The sequence below is a fragment of the Lissotriton vulgaris genome, chromosome 8 (genome assembly GCF_964263255.1).
Source record: "Lissotriton vulgaris chromosome 8, aLisVul1.2, whole genome shotgun sequence".
Taxonomy (NCBI): domain Eukaryota; kingdom Metazoa; phylum Chordata; class Amphibia; order Caudata; family Salamandridae; genus Lissotriton; species Lissotriton vulgaris.
In genome coordinates this window covers 196,363,637-196,378,624 of record NC_141696.1, presented here as the reverse complement: position 1 = coordinate 196,378,624, position 14,988 = coordinate 196,363,637, and the positions used below count along the sequence as shown (strand labels likewise).

Genomic DNA, 14,988 nt, shown 5'->3' with positions numbered 1-14,988 from the left:
CCGGAGCAGGAAGCATTCTGAGAAACCAGTGGTTTAAGAGTTTAAGTGCTAGCACTATTAAGATGTACTATTCAGATTATGGGAATCAATCAGACAAGAGCACAACTCCAAACAAACCAAAAAACCACCATCAGAGGCACCCTCGCCTACAGACCTCCGGGACAACTCCCTGCTTTCTGGAAATGGTTCTGCAACACCATTTCCGACTTCATTGCCCCTATAGCCATTGCTCGAATCTGTACATCTTCCTAGGAGATCTCAATGCGGCCGCCCTCCTAGAAAGTATGGCCGGACTCAAACTGGTCAACTACCAGACATGCTCGACCCAATCTTCTCAGCCAGCAATGGAATAAAATACACCCACACAGAGTAGCTCCCCTGGACCGACCACCACTGCGTCCACTTAATCTCGAAACACCCCCAACACCCTCTCCCTACCGCCAGCGAGACACTGCGCAGCTTGTCAAAGGTATCGGAGCAACAATGGACCAATGCCCTCAATTACCGCCAACCCACCACCACTGAAGACACAGAACATGCAGCGGACTACTTCACAGACTGGATCATACCAAGAAACAAACACAAAAATGTGCTCTGGGGTCCCCATACACGGGTGGAACTATTCAGTGCTTAGGATTATCAGTGGAGATCCCTGGATGGAGAACAGATGATCTCTATCGTAGGGCAGGTTGAGCAGATGTCACTGGACCATCTTAAACACGGAGCGAGTCACGGCATGATCTGGTGTTGACTCATTTAAACGCAGTGTCAGTCGTGTCGAGGGAGTTACTGATGGTGGCATTGGAAATAGTTTTACCCTCCTGAACTGTTTCTTTCCCCCTTCTTTTTGAATTTCTACAGAAGATGCTTGACTAGCTCCTGCATCTAAGCCCTCAGAACCCTGTCATAGTGGGAAAGGAGGCCGATGGAGCTGGCCATCCCCCAGTGGGTAGAGGCACCTACTGTTACCCTTTTGCAAGCAGCGTACAGCTTCTTGCTCTCCTTATCGGGCAGGGGGTGCCACCCGTGGTCTGAGCAGAAGCCCACTGGAGGAGTCCGGTGGAGCATGACCCCTGATGTTGCCTGGGTAAATGGGAGAGGGTTTGCACTTTTTCTGTACTGTGGTGTTACCAACCTGACCTTGACAGGCTCCTTGAATGTGTTGGGCTGATCTGAACATGTCCATCAACATCGGGAGGAACTAGACGGTACTCTAGGACTTAGAGAGAGTTTCTATGAGGAAATTATCTGCCTTGTGGAGGACATGCATATCCACGCTGTGGAAAGTGTCTGCCCTTTGGATCACCCCATAATATGTTGTAGTATTGTTTGGGGAAGAGACAACAGGAGGAGTATTGGTCCAGGTCTGGATCCCCTGGGCAAATAAACTTGGTGGTCGCCAATAGGTCAGCCCTATAACGGTCAGCAGGGTCAAAGGGACTGCCTTCTCCATAGGCGGAGTGGGGGAACCCCTCTTGATGACTGTGGAGGCAATGAAGGTGGTAACCTGGGAGGTGGTGGCAGTGGAGCCTGTGGAAGAGATGGAAAAGGAGGAAGAATTGGAACATAGGGGAAAAGGATGGTGCACCTATCCTTGTGTCTTGGGCTTAGGAGCTCGACACGGCTCCAATGCGAGCTGTTTCAGAAAAGTCCGGTTTTTATTTCTGAAACAAAATATTCAAGGGTATTGTTGATGGGAGCTTCCAGGCGATCTTCCCTATCTGGGAATGGATGAACAGTTGCTTTTGCCTTGCATCCAGCTGCTCCTGCAGTCTCTGTACGTATGGTTGCTCCTAATCGTCTCAGTCAGCCTCCGTGCCAATGACAGTTTCAGCATCAGTGGCGACCTCAGATTAGACAGTGGGTTCGACATCAAAGTCGGCCTTGGTGCCCGCGCATAGGGTATCTTCTGCTTCAAATGTCTCCAAGCTTGTGGAGGATCTTGGGTCTCGGCGACTTAAGAGGGTCAATGCCCAGAGCTGGGACTAGCGTCCGTTGTAAAGCTGTTCGGAGCCGACTGTAACCCGAAAATGGTAGAGCCCCAAGTCTGTGTGGTGGTTGGAAGACTGGATGCCTGACCCACTCGATGGTGGTGCTATGCCTCTGTCTGAGCCCTTCTCTGAGGCTGGGCATGGGTGTCCACCATACGCCTGACCCTTAGGGAGGTCTTCATTCAAGGGAAGGAAATTGTTGGATGATGGGACTTCTTGTTCCTCTTCCTACTGGTCAGAGTCGGGGAAAACACTGCCTCTAGGAAGGCTGAGAGGTCGCTGAATCGGTGATACGCCCGAGGGTCCTCAAATTCTTCAATGTCGAGCTGGGTCTCTATTCTGAAGTGGTCATGGGTGTCGTTGGAGTCTTGCAGCCCCATCTTCTGGTCGGCCCACCTTTGTTATCACCGATAACAGGTGGTCTTGTTCAGGCACATGGTGAGGCAGGCCTGACAAATAGCATTGTCTTGGTCAGTGGTAGAGGCAGAGATAGGACACCTAATGGTGATCAGACCACTGATATTTGAGGTAGTTGTGTGGGACAGTATTATAATTCAGTCCGTTCCATCACCCGGAGAGCATTCTCTGTAGAGAAGCAGTCAAAGATGCAGGCACATGGCCCTGTGAGGGCCAGAGGCCCTCATGTCAGGAGTCAGGTGTTAAGTCAGTCTCCAGAGGATGTTGCTGAGGAGAACGCAGACAAATGGAATCGAATTTCACAGCGTCGGCCCAAGCTGAAGCATGAAGAATGCGATGAACTCGCAGTCCTGGTAATCCATGTTCAAACCAGATAGAAGCAAAAAAAAAAAATAACATGGAGTCGGTGCCTATGTATACTGCCAACTAAGGGAGAAGTCAGTGCATTGTGCGATTCAAAAGACTTTCTTCTAAGAAAAAATAACTTGCAAACCCCCAAGTCCAACACTAGAGGACATGATTATGTACCGCAACACATGGTATGGGCATGCATTTTCCCGTTAAGAATAAAAATAAATGATGTTTGGGGGTTTTGAAAGGAGCGAGTCAGCTATTCTACACCAACAAATCTGACCTGGGTTTCACAGAAACTGGAAACCTATACAATACTTTAACGCCGAGTCGGGGTAGTAAGTTCTATATAAATACAATTTACAATTACAATTCTACTTAAACATAGTGAATAAGAGCACTGAAAAGGTGACTATCGAAGTTCAGTCTTGCATACTGAATCAAAGCCCTTCTAGCTACAATTAACAGTATTAACCAATGCACAGTTTTAAAACAGCATCAATGGGACTTTAGTAAATGTAGCAATTATTTTATTGAGAATGATTGCTGCATTATAATATGAAAAACATAACTGCTTTTAATTATTTTTTTAATGAAATTAGAGACTGGACATTGAAACCTTTAACTGACATGTATGACTTGTCTGCAGGTATTTGCATTGCCTAGTATGAATTATGGCAACACTTTTATCACAGGTCTAATGAAAATCTCGACCGCCCCTTAAAAAAAAAAGCATTGGCATAGCCAATAGCTCTAGCCTTTGGGACTTTATAAGTGTTTAGCCATGCAGCACATTATCCTGAATATGTGTAAGGTTATATCAAGCCCAAATCGGAACGTGTGGATGCTCGCAGCATTGGGAGCAGTGCTGGGGAGCTTGCAGTGGTGTAGGGGCAGCCAAGGAAGCTTGCAGAAGTGAGGAAGGTGTTGAGGTTTGCAGAATTGGGAGCAGTGCCAGGTAGCTTGAAGTGGTGTAGGGGCAGTCGAGGGAAGCTAGCAGACACAGAAGTGGCAGCCTCCATCATGGGCAAAGAATTAAAGTTGCGTCTAAATCGGATAATAGAAGGGGCAGCATTGAAAGGCTCCCATTATATGTATAATCTACATAAAAAAGGAACTCTGAAGAAAAGCTGATTGTTCTCATTATGTCCTTCCCAAGGCCTATCAGGAAAAGTTGAGGGTTCCCTTTCATACGTGCAAGCAAAGTACAGATTATCCATACAACATAGAAGGGGGTGGCTAAATAAAAATGCAGGTTCATCCTCAACCAAAAGCACACATCACCTCCTAAACTTTCATCAACAAGTTGAAAACATCAGCTACATATTTTGAACTATGTGGCTGAGAGGGGGGTAAAAACTTGTGAAATAACTGTGTCCTATCTAAAACACAAACCAGCAGCCGTAATGGTTTGCCCCACATTGGATGTTCATGGCCTGCTATGGTCTCATCTGCACAAACTTTTGCACAATGCGGGAAAGTTTGGAGCTTCCATTTTGAGCCAGGCATGTGACTAGTCCATAAATGGCACTGATTCATTTCCATGCAGAACATCTATGCCGCTTTTTTAGCACATACGCATATCATTAATTTGACACAAGATTTGGGAGCTAAAATTTTGGAAACGTCTCATAACCTTAGCATACACATGCACTTGTGGGCAACTGGATACCTTTGAAATCCTTCAGTCACTATCATTATATAAGCCATACTGTTAATATACTATATTACACAAAACAATTTTCCAAAGCAGGGTCGTGCAAAGTAAACAAACAACAACACCAAGGGTTCGAATCAGTGGGATTACGGTACATTCCAAAGTATTCGCTGTATGCAGGGAAAAAAAAGAATACAAAAACCTGTTTGTCTTCATCTCCAATCGGCAAATCCACTAGCATGCACTTGCAAGCAGTTATTTAGTTAACTGCTCTGTGGTTGCTTAAAGTGCAATTTTATTTTTCTTTCAAAAACTTTTTATATGCTGACGCTTCAGGTCTGAGAGGCGCCTGCATGGACATATACAGTGCTTCGCCTCCCTCAAATCACAGCAGGCTGGAATATAAAAAACACAATTACCTCATCGAAGCACCACTCCATAGCCCTTATAGAACCTGGCATAATTCCAAAGTGCAAATCCTAGTGCGCGAGCCCAGTTCCTCCATTTGGAGTCCAGCAGCATCCATGAGGAAAGATAACCCACTATCTCGACCGCCCAGGTATGGCCCCAGCAGTAGGATGAGAGTACTCTCAAACAAGGGGAGCCGAGGCAGTAACTTCCATATCTGTATGCAGAATACAAAGCATGCGACCCACATTTGATCCTAAAATGTCAAGCAACAAGCAGTGGGAGGAGGAGACAGCCGCAGCCCGAGGTGAGGGAGTGAGGGGCAGTACCAGGAGAACAGAGAGAGCAGGGGGAGGAGAGCCAGACAGATAAAGTGAGGCATCCATGAAACAGGCACCACGCTGAGCCAGGGAAACGCTCACTGGAATAAAATAAAAAAAAAGTTCCTGTAAAGAAAGTAGAATAGAAAAAAAGCTGAAGCCTACAAGTCCTGGGGCAGTAAATGAAAAGAGATTGGGGGAGGGGGGGTGCGGTTCAAGCCCACAAAGACTATCCAACAGATAGTGCTGACAGCACAAATGCTGTCTAGGCTTGACCTAAAAACAGACAGCAGTCAAGCTGGTAAGGTGGAACCACTTTACCCACATCGCTATGATCATGTATTTCTCTAAACTAAAGATTCAAAGCATTATCAAAGCCATTTGCACAGCTCTGATTTTATTCCCATGCTTCCTTCAAAACAAGGCATATACTCCAAGTTCCACACCCACTCAGATAAGCACCCTTGGTACTTCCCATATATCCTTTGGAAAGAGATATGTTGCCCAGGTGAAAATCACTGGTGTGTAGATCTTAAAGTTTTAGCTATGAGAGCTGCCCACTTCCAACCTATAATGAATCATGGAATGGGTCTTATCTGTAGGAATGTCATCAATTACAATTATGTGCCACATGGCAAATATAATTACAAACCCATCTAAAATAATAACCCTGCAACTAAACATGTTATTGTTTAGCAATGTGTTCACCTCAGCTCTTTAACCATCACCCTAAAGACCACCAAAGGATCAGAGTCAATCAAAAACAACAAAGAAACAAATAAAAGAAAGGGAATGAGGTAGGAAATAAGGTACATGAAGTGGAAAAAGTTAGATACAAGATAATGGTCTGAGATGTGTTACCAGTATGTATATAACGATGCGAAAGACGAGCTGCAAGTTGAGACGACATGTCAGGACAGACCCAATCAATGGTATGGGTAAAAGAGGGAAAAACAGGAAGTCCAACGAAATACTGACACAAAGAAGAGAAGTATAAACAGGACAGAATCAAAATTAAGGTACATAATACATGATTCTGCAACAGACTAGAGATTCCACGAACATGTGAAAAGGTTTCAAAGAAGACAACAGCCCGTTGACAGTGTGCATGCGGCTGGGGTTGTCCTGAGGCGGAAAGCCGGGACTGTATGTGTGCGAGTGCGCATTGATTTGCATTATTTTAAAACTTGCACTTGTGATCGCATTTTGCACTATTCTTTGTTTTTAAATTGTACAACTGTGCTCAATTGTGCTTATTGCGGGAACCGTTCTGAATACTTCTAACTGCCCACCCTGTCCTTACCTGCTCGTGCCCACCGCAGCCGATCAGGTGCTGCCTGGGGTCCAGCTTTGGAACCGCCATCTTGGGTGAGGAGCAGGCGAGCGGTCCAGTGCTCGGCCACTCCCGCCCTCGTAGCCATAAAAACCCTGAAATCCACCACGTGCACCGATTGACAGTGTGCATGCGGCTGTGGTTGTCCTGAGGCGGAAAGCCGGGACTGTATGTGTGCGAGCGTGCATTGATTTGCATTATTTTAAAACTTGCACTTGTGATCGCATTTTGCACTACTCTTTGTTTTAAAATTGTACAACTGTGCTCAATTGTGCTTATTGCGGTCACCGTTCTGAATACTTCTAACTGCCCACCCTGTCCTTACCTGCTCGTCCCCACCGCAGCCGATCAGGTGCTGCCTGGGGTCCAGCTTTGGAACCGCCATCATGGGTGAGGAGCAGGCAAGCGGTACAGTGCTCAGCCCCTCCCGCCCTCGTAGCCATAAAATGGCTCCCCCGACTAGGAAGCGCAGCGGGCGCGCCGCAAGCCCGTCTGCGCCTGTCCACGACCAGTCGAGACCCGGAGCCAGTCAGACTGCTTGTCCAATTCCATACTCCCGCAATGACCTCATGAAATACAATAGAGGTCAGGGCTATTTGTCTAGGGAAACAGTTAACCGGGCAAGGAGACTAGGAATTGTAGCCGAGTGCACTCCTCCGTAGAATCTACCAACATGATGAGCTTTAACAGCCAGGCGATGCCTGGCTTACATTCTCATTCCCTGGCCATTCTCGACCTAAATACCCGCTCCCTGGTAAAACACCAGATGGATATTTTCCTTCTGTTAGACACGGACAAACCGGATATCCTTCTACTCACGAGACCTGGCTGACCCCTGATTCTGCTCCCGATATAATAGCAGCTCTACCACCGAACTACTATATTATTCATGCCGATCGAGGGTCAAGCAAAGCCGGCGGGGGGGTTACTGCAGTTATCCGCTCCAAACTGAAAGTCATCACCCTGACCTGCTTGAACCTACCAGACACCGAAAATCTGGTGCTCAAGCTCGAAACCCCTCACACAACTATTGCATGCGTCCTTTTGTACAGACCCCCAAACTCTTTGCCATCCTTCCTTCTTACGTTAAGCGAGCAAGTCGCCAATCTGGCGATGGATCATGCCAGGATTTGTCTGATAGGCGATTTCAATTATTGGTTCAGCGACCCCACGGAAGGTCTTCGCTCTAGGGAACTCACAGAGCTACTTACAAACTTGCATTTCTCACGAGTGCTCTCGCCTACCCACTGTAAGGGCCACATCTTAGACCAGGTATGGGCCAATATTTCGTTAGTCACAACTCCGACAACTATCCCCTGCCTTTGGTCGGACCATCTCCTTCTTAAATTCAACCTATCTACTTCCCCCCCCTAAGCCAACCACCACTGTAGCGGGTGGACGAGCTAGAGCAGAATTTCTACAGACACTGGCCAACACAATCCCACCCCCCATCCGGACATTAATCTATCTGAATCTAACCTTTCCGGCTGGCGACAAGCAGCAAGTGACATTCATGCCCCTTATAAAAAAGTCAAATTGGCTTGGCGCGCAGACGCCCAAAGATGGTTCTCACCTGACCTAAAAGCAAAGAAACTTGCCTGTGCCAACTGGAACGCCAATGGCGTGGCAGTTACGCCCTACTTAAAAACCAGGTTTACAGCGGCCAGGAAAGATTATATGAAATCCATTTCCTCCACCAAAGCCGCCTATTTCTCCTCCCGCATCCTTAGCTCGACAAATAGATCAAAAGGACATTTTTTCCATACTCGACGAGCTAACGAATTTAGATAGTGTCTGCCCCAGTGTAACCCCAACTCAGTCCCTCTGTGACTCACTTAATGTCTATTTTATCGAGAAAATTGCGGACATTAAAGTCAGTATCTCACAATCCCTGATCCCTTTTACCATCGGTACGACCACCACTAATAATTTTGGTACACTTAGCAGCTTCCCTCCCATCACCCCAGAGCAGTTTCAGGAGCTGCTAGTTAGAGTCAAATCTGGCGCCCCGTCGGATAGATGTCCACCTTACATTCTAAGAGTGCCTCTCCGCTCTTCCGGTTCCTGCCTGCACTCTCTTGAACGAGTCCTTGACCTCTGGACTAGTGCCCCTGGCTTTCAAGGAAGCAACGGTTATACCGCTCCTAAAGAAACGTGGGGCAGATCTTACTTGTAAGGCAAACTATCGTCCCATCTCCTTGCTTCCCTTCCTGGCAAAGGTAATGGAGCATCATGTAGCTAAATGCCTCTCCAACTTCATGGAGGAATCTAACTGCCTTGAACGGCACCAGGCGGGTTTCCGGCCCGCCCATTCAACGGAGGCTGTGGTAACTACAGTACTAGATACCCTTCGGGACTGCGCAGACAAACGCTCTCCCCAGGCCTTGGTGCTCCTGGACTTGACGGCCGCGTTTGACACGGTCGACCATACCATCCTGATCCACCGTGTCACCCAGGCCGGCGTCCGGGGCACAGCGGCGAGCTGGCTGAAGTCCTTTCTGGAGAACCGCTCTCAGGCAGTTCGGCTGGGTGACCTAGTCAGCACCAAACAGACTATCACCTGCGGAGTGCCACACGGCTCCTCCCCGTCACCTCACCTGTTTAATCTCTATATCCTTCCCCTAATTCAGGACCTTAGAAATAAACAAGTGACGGTGTTTAACTACGCAGATGATCTGCAACTGCTTTTTACAATCGACAATACTGAAACCTCTATTTCTAATTTTCAACTGACCATGAGGTACATCCAAGCTTGGATGGATAAAAACCACCTGAAATTAAACCCGCGAAAAACTGAGCTAGTCCTCACAGGAGACAGCATCAAATAGTGGGGCTCCCACTACTGGCCGCCTGACATGGGACAAGCCGCGACACCCTCCCCCTCGGCAAAGACGCTTGGAGTCACCTTGGATAGTGATCTCTCACTAAAAACACAAGTGGGCCAGGTGGTCTCCAAGTGTTTCTTCCAACTTAGGAAAATACGGAAAGTTCGGCGCCTCCTTACCCGGAGGCTATCACCCAGGTGGTGATCGCCACTGTGCTGTCCCACCTGGACTATGCGAACTCCATTTACCTAGGCCTACCCCTCTACCTGCTGAAACGCCTTCAGATGGTACAGAATTATGCCGCCAGACGGATTCTGAGCCAACCTAGATGGCAACCGGCTTCCCCATTGCTTATGAAACTTCACTGGCTTCCTGTGGCCCAGCACTGCACATTCAAAACAGGGTGTACGATCTTTAAATCCTTACACTGCAAAAACCCAAATTCATTGATCAACTTATCACGAAGCATGTCCCGTTCCGCAATCTGCGCTCAGTCCATCTAGGCCTCTCACAGACTCCTTCTTTCAAACGTAAGCGTTCTGGCGGCTGCAGGTTTGCAACATTGGCTCCTCGCCTGTGGAATGCGTTACCCTTGAGATCCGGACTTGCCCTGACCGTATCTCATTTAGGAAAGCCTTAAAGACTTGGCTCTACAAGCAAGCATACCATTAATCCTGCATGCATAAACCTCCAGCTACGTCTTCTGTCTTCAACAGCACCAGGAAACCAATCGGTGTCAGTGCGCTTAACAAATCATTATTAACATAACATTTAAACTAGTATACCATAATAACCTGACAGACAGACTTCACAAAAACAGGGCCTCTACCACACACCTGGGGGTTGGTAAAGAGAAGATTACGGAGACCTTTTTCCAGATATCAAAGTAAGGTTCTCTTATCTTAATCGGACAGTAAAGGCAGTGTCTAACATGCAATATTAGAAAAATTTAATCAGCAAGATTTGAAGGTGGAAATTTGACAATCTTCTGATTGCATGCACTAAAGGAGTAACAGTTATAAGGAGAAAAGAGATTATCTTTTCTTGTCAACTTCTTCTGTCAATAGAGAATATTAGTATGTGCCCATTTTAAAGGAAAAGATGGCTGAAGCGGGCTTTGCAATAGCAGTTTACCACCTTTCTTTGCTGGTCTCATGTTCAGAGAACAGTAATGCTTCTCAGGTTTTCTTAAGAATATCAGATCTTGAACTGCCATCCACTCTAGCTGTTAAGGAAAAGTAGAAAGCTAAGAATTGTCTGAAAACCAGTGCATGCATGACAATATTCAACAGAGGCACTACCTATACTACAGTATGAAAAACGGCTCATCACACAAAGAACAAATCAGAAATAACAAATTACTCACAGTAGTCATTGTTACTTACCATACTAACTTATTTTTTCACAACTTGCGTTTCTCCAAACGTACAGAGCAGGTTCCACAACCTAACCCAATGGGTGTACCCCTTCAGCAGCCCTAAACCACACTAAGCATCTCAAACTAAACACGTGCCACATTCAATCTCCTGGGACAGGAAGGGAGCATGAGCTGTGGCACCAACATGAAGGCATCTGCACATACTAGCTCTATCTGGTACTCACTTTCCAAATGCAACAAATCGACAAAGTAGTTGCACAAGAAGGGAATCTTAGGACAATGTACTTGTGTAATTAAAGGGTGAAAAATGTCCTTACACATGAATTCCAGTGCACCATTATTGAAACGCAAGCGACGTCCCTAAGCTGAATACATAGTGGACAGTAGCAGCTCAGACTGTCGGATAACATCAGCTAGAGGTGTGTTTTAACAAGACATGGCCAAGTTGGTCTGAATTTTGAATGAAGTCCTAGAGTATGGTGTCTGCAAAATTCAAGCAAGTAACCCACATCATTGTATTGCAGTTAAATTTGATGGAATAAGGCCTCAAAAGTAATGTATGTTGTCTAGACTATAACTTTGTAAGTATTAAGGCATTAGGCTGGTGGAGTACACTGAATGGTTTATCACTCTTAACCAGTTTAGTGCTTCTGTCCGCCGTTGGACGTCGCGCGAGCTACCTCCCTGGTGCTGAGCACGTCCAAAGGCCGACGCGGCCCCACCCGTTTCTTCGAACGTTCAGCACTGACGCTGAACGTTCGAAGCAGTTAAGGCGTTAAATATAGCTCTACACGAAGAAAGATGGACTACACAATCTAGAATAACTAGAATATATACAAATACAAGCTGTGAAGTAGTTTGTATCTTTGAAGAAATATAGGCAAAGTAAGACGAAATGTCATAACTGAGCAAGCTACTTATCTTCCGTCAACAGTTATTACAGTTTTATTGTAACCGTATGTGGGGATATCCACAATTTACTTCCTTATTTTCTTTCTCATATTTATGGTTTATATTCAGGTATTCTGTGGTGTCTGACCACCTGATACTACTTTTATGTTCGTCCTCAAAAGCAGTCTCTTCTGCCCATATGAAAAAAGCAAAGGAGGAACATTAAGTCTGTGCAGTCATGCACACTTGTTTACAAAAAGGAAGCTGTAACCCAGACAATGAAGACACCTATGTGTTTAGATGCTTGTGGATTGGGAAGAGCTGTTGGAGGAAGTTTGTCATTTGAACAAGTCCCACAACCACAAATCTCTGATTTGTAGTCTCGCATACACAGAGTTTGTGGTTGCCTTTTTTTTTACCCTCATGTCAACCTCCAGTACAGGGACTGGAGGCTTCGGATTATGCTTATTCTTTCTATGCTTTATTGATAGCAGTCATTTTAAAACTTGATAACCACACCACATTTCCCAAACATACTTGGAAAAAAGTGGTAAAAAAAGAAACAAACAAGGGACAACATATCCCTGAGTCCATGGACCAATCACAAAACTGGGTCCCTCTTATAGTCCCTCTTCAAGCCACTACCTGACAAAGCTCAATCATCCATCAAAAAGATTTTCTCCTCCCGGGTTTTCCGTGGGGCCGGTTGAGGCAAGGGCCGCTTGACCAGCCAGGCCCCCCAGATCTCCTGGGGGCAAGGTTCCAGGCAAGGGCAGTACCAAAACCAACCCAGGTACAATAACTTCTACCCTTCCTGCAGACGCAGATCCAGAGGTCGTGGCTTCAGAGGAGGGGACAACTCCTCTACCGGAGGTAAGTGTCTCTTCAGAGTCTCTGGAGCATGTGGGCGGCCGTCAGGCCAGATTTCTGAGTGTGTGGAGAACAGTCACGTCCGATGCTTGGGTGTTGCAAATGGTATGGGATTTTCAAGTACAGTTTTGCGGCGACCCCGAGCAGTCTGCCCCACCCAGGCCTCTCCAATTTTCCCACCAAGAGGCAGAAGTGATAGACGCAAAGTATCTGCACTTTTAGGGAAAGGGGCCATATGTCGCACTGTCTTGCATCCAAGGGTTTCCTAAGCAACATCTTTTTGGTGGACAAGACAAATGGGGGACAGCCCCCAGTATTGAATCTCCGAGAGTTCAACGAGTGGCTCGTTTACCACCACTTAAAAATGGAAGGAATACACCTCTTAAGGGATGTCCTGCGGCCAGCAGATTGGATGGTACGCTTAGATTTAAAGGATGCCTACTTGGCCATTCCTATTTTTCTGCCTCACAGGAAGTTCCTTCAGTTTCTCTGGCGGCAGCAGGTCTCCCAGGTTACTACTCTTCCTTTCGGCCTCTCCTCCACTCCTTGGTGCTTCAGGAAGGTCCTCAGACCGGTCGTGGAGTACCTGCGGGCAAGGGAAACACGTCTTATTGTCTAACTGGACGACTTGCTTCTGTTGGCCTAGGATCCTCTCTTGCTCCGAGATCAGTTTCAACAAGTGGTCAATCTCTTAGAAGGCCTTGGATTTGTGAAATTGGCTAAATAGCGAGATTCCGTGGGAAAATGCGATCTTTTAATACCCGTTTTTCGTATTCTAAGTTTTGGGTTTCTTAGCTGGTCATAGAACCTTGAACATTATTATCCTGTGTCTCGCTGTCTCTTTACCGGTTCAGGTTTTACTTTATTAATTCTGTTTTCATTTTAGTATTTTAATTCCCCCTTTTCGGCTATATTGGTTTCACTTATAATTCATCTTGATTTTTATCTTTTCAGATCATTCCTTTTTTATTGTTAGTATTTTTTTTATCACTTTGGAGTCATTTCTGTTTTAGTTTGAATACTGGGAATTTACTGTTTATACTTATTATTCGTCTCCCTTCTTCCCAGTTAAGATTCACTCTTAAATCCTTTATAAATTAAATCTTTATGAATTGCCGAAAAACGGGGTACGACTACAAACATTTCTTTGGTTGTTCGTACAGTGTCTCACGACGAGCCACTATGGCCGTCCAGTCCATCGTTTGTGTTCATTGCGGTCCTCCTCGGGTTATTCCCCTTTAGTCCATCATCTATATCCATTATTGTTTACACAGTGAGTCCGTCTTCTCCTTTACCGTGTGGAGTACATCCTGATTCCCCCCCGCAGTCCATTGTCTACTGCCTACAGAATCACAGGTGTGTCTACTTCCTACAGAATCACAGGTGTGCCTGCTTATTTGCCCGCCTACGCTGTATTTATACACCCGCTTTGGTAGGTGAGTTTGACCATTTTTTTGTCATTCGGACTGCACGGCGGACACGGACGCTATCCCGCCGTGCTTTCTAGGGCACCATCCTGCTTTTACTATTTGTGAATCTTCAAGGTAAGCGTTGCCCCCGTAATCCCCGTCGTCGTGTTATTTAACCTACTTGCGTGACTTTGCTTTCTAATTGATCATTCACTTTATTTTTCTTCAGTGGCCGATCGACTGACGGCTTGTTCATCAAGTATACCCGGACCTTTCCTTACTATTCTCACCTTTCAATTTGAATTCTGAAAGGTAAGCGCCGCCGTTAAGCTCAGCGTTTTTACAGTTTCTCTTATCTAAGGTTTCTTAAAATTCCAACTTATCATTAAATTTATACAGGCATCAGTCCTTCAGTTGCCGATCATCAGGCGTTTTACTTGAAAAAGAAATTTTTAATCACTTATAAGCCTGTTTCTACTTAAGGTAATTACAGCATCCATCTGCATGCACGTAGTACCGCGATACTGCATAGCTATATGAACCTATACTTTGCGGGTCTCCCTTTCTCTTTTGCTTAGCTGGCTCCGAGATTTTATTTGTTTTACACCTTCCACTTGTGCGGGCTCTCTATCTACATAGCGTCCTGTAGCCCATTGAAGATTTTCTGGAAGGTACGTAAAGGAGTTAGTCTGTTGGTTTTATCAATTCTAATTTGTCCACGTATACCAGTCTTTACGTTTGGCTTCATTCAGTTATGTGTTTGGCCTGATTTGTAGGTATTGCCATACCATTTTAAATCAAAGAACCATTTTGGTTCAATTCAAGTATAGTTTTTTTGTGTGTGAACAGGGAATATCATTATGCACATTGTCCCGTCATATGCTTCCTTCTCCATAAATTAGTTTCATCACTTAATTATTGCCTTTAACTAATGTCTCTAAATTGATCCTTGAACCTGATCCTCTGTCTCCACATGTCGATGTCATCCTATGTGAGATTTATCATTAATTTGCTTTAAAAAAATGTCTAGTGCTCATTGGGCCCAGAAACGATACTTCTCCTGATCATTTGATAATTTATATGCTCTAGGAATGTCTATGACGTGATGACCCAGATATCTGCTGAGCATCCAATAATT

General features: G+C 45.7%; 1 protein-coding gene across 1 annotated transcript in view; it reads right to left on the bottom strand.

The window, feature by feature from the left end:
- HIKESHI (heat shock protein nuclear import factor hikeshi) overlaps nucleotides 1–14,988 on the bottom strand; it is a 127,189-nt gene that overhangs the window by 57,271 nt on the left and 54,930 nt on the right. The window lies entirely within an intron of this gene.